A 2,626-nucleotide genomic window follows, 5' to 3' on the forward strand; every position below is an offset into this window, starting at 1 on the left:
CCGCTCCCCGCGCCCCCTGCTGGAGCGGAGGAGGAACTGAACCTCCGCAAGCCGCACCGCAGCCGCAGTGGCAGCCACAGCCGCACTGCCCACCCCGCCCTCTCTGTGGCCAATCAGGGATTCCAGGTGCTAAAAGGCCCAGCAGTTCAGGCCAACGCCCTCCTCCACTTGGCACCCGCAGGCACAGGCCTTCGAAAAGGGACTTGGCCAAGGTAACACTGTGGTTGTGTGAGAAAGAATCCTGATACCCTGGTTCCCAGCACACTCGATCACCCTGTCCCAATTCAACGGTATTTATTGAGCTCCTGCAGATGTGTGCCCAGCACTGTGAGATGCGCTTTAGAGAAAATGAGCTAAGCAGGGAAAAATCGTCCCTGCCTATATTCTCACCAAACCCTGAGAATTACAGGCAACAGCCTCCAGGGTACTCAGAGCTGCTGAACACGTAGAGCTCTTTTGTGCTCTGTGCTGTGGCTTGCATTATGTATTCTGCTTGGAACGCCCTGCCATTTCTTCCTTGTTAATCCTTAAAGCCCCAGCTAAATCGTTACCTTCTCTGTGAAGTCTTCCCTGACTCTCAAAGGAGACAGGTATTCCTGCCAATGCTCTCGTAAAACGGGCGCTTTCCTTGTTAAAGTCAAATCAATTTACTAGGTGTCACATACTGTTCTTTCTTCCTTTTATCTGTATTCTAGACAAGGGGTTCCAGATCTTAGGTGCATACATTTTTAAAAATATTCAGAGGAAAACACAAGATGCCAATTTCTTATTTTGCCAACTGAACACAATTTTCAAAATTATCTATTTTGTAAAAAGAAGCACATTTCCATATGAAAGTATATGAACCCTGAGATCTAAGAATGGCTCCTGATGGTGATCTGGGCTACGATTTTTTTTAAAAAAAAAGCAGAGCCTCGCAGCCATTTCTGCACAGGGGCCTCCCATTCAAATTGTACTTCGCAGAGAAGGCTCTGTGCTACACTGCCTGACTGGGCACCACTAAACTTCCTGCCTGCACTTTCTTTCGGCCCGCTGAGCTACTCCTTATAAAGGAGTTCCTGGAATCCTATTTCAACCAATAGGACTGTGGCTTTCCCCATCCAATCAGAGCTTTGCAGTTTGACCAATCAGAGAAGCTCTATTTTGACCAATCAGGGACCAGAGAGCGGGACTTCTTTCTATATAGCCCGCTCCCCTCAGGATCTTAGAGTACTTTCCCCTGAAGACTGAAAATTGTAATTGAGTTGCTGAAGCTGAAGCGCTACAGACTTCTCCCCAGCTTTAGAGGCCATGCTGTTTTCACAGCAGCCACTCTGTAACGTTATGGAGGCGTTCTACTGCGGTGATGTTTCACAGCCATGCTATGTTACTGTCAAGCTGTTCACACTAAATCAAGTTTCCTTCCCTACCACACCCCAAATTGGGATTCTTGTTGGCGTTTGAAATGGCGCCAGAGGCCATCCATTTACAGTAAGGGCACACATAATCTCTCAATAAATCATCAGATATACTTAACCTCGGGAAGGCCGATCATTTCTTCTGATCGGACAGTTTCCCATGCAAATCATCAACCTAACAGAATAAACACAGTTTCTAGTGTCTCTCTTTTTAAATCTTTATTGTTGAAAGTATTACATATGTCCTCTTTTTCCCCCATTGACCTCTTCCAGCTGGCCCCCCTCCCCAGGTCTTCACCATGGGTTATTCATATATGCATACAAGTTCATTGGTTGATCTCTTCCCACCCACCCATCCTTCCCTTCCTTCCCGCTGAGATTCGACTGTGTTTGATGCTTCTATGTCTGTGGATCTATTTTTGTTAATCAGTTTGTGTTGTTCATTATATTCCACATATAAGTGAGATCATGTGATACTTATCTTTCTCTAACTGGCTTATTTCGCTTAGCATACTGCTCTCCAGGTCCATCCATGCTGTTGCGAATGGTAAGAGTTCTTTTGTTTTTACATCTGTGAAGTATTCTGTTGTGTAAATGTACAACAGCTTTTTTATCCACTCATCTGCTAATGGGCACTTAGGCTATTTCTAAATCATAGCTATTGTAAATTGCACTGCTATGAACATAGGGGTGCATATATCCTTTCTGATTGATGTTTCTGATTTCTTAGGATATATTCCTAGAAGTGGGATCACTGGGTCAAATGGGAGTTCCATTTTTAATTTTTTGAGGAAACTCCATACTGTTTTCCACAAGGCTACACCAGTCTGCATTCCCACCAGCAGTGTACTAGGGTTCCCTCTTCTCCACATCCATTAACACTTGTCATTTGTTGATTTGTTACTGATAGCCATTCTGACAGGTGTGAGGTGATACCTCATTGTCATTTTAATTTGCATCTCTCTGGTGATCAGTGAGTTTGAGCATTTTTTCATATGTCTCTTGGCTATCTGTTTGTCTGCTTTGGAAAAGGGTCTATTTAGTTCCTTTGCCTATTTTTTTTAATATATTTTTTATTGATTAAGATATTACATATGTGTCCCTGTCCCCACATCACCCCCCCCCCCCCCCCCCGTTGTCCGTGTCCATTGGTCAGGCCTCTATGCCTGCATGTAAGTCCTTTGGTTGCTCTTTCCCCCTTACCCTCCCCTCCCCTTCCCTCCCTCCCA

This window comes from Myotis davidii, unplaced genomic scaffold (genome assembly GCF_000327345.1).
Source record: "Myotis davidii unplaced genomic scaffold, ASM32734v1 scaffold798, whole genome shotgun sequence".
In the NCBI taxonomy this organism is placed as follows: Eukaryota; Metazoa; Chordata; class Mammalia; order Chiroptera; family Vespertilionidae; genus Myotis; species Myotis davidii.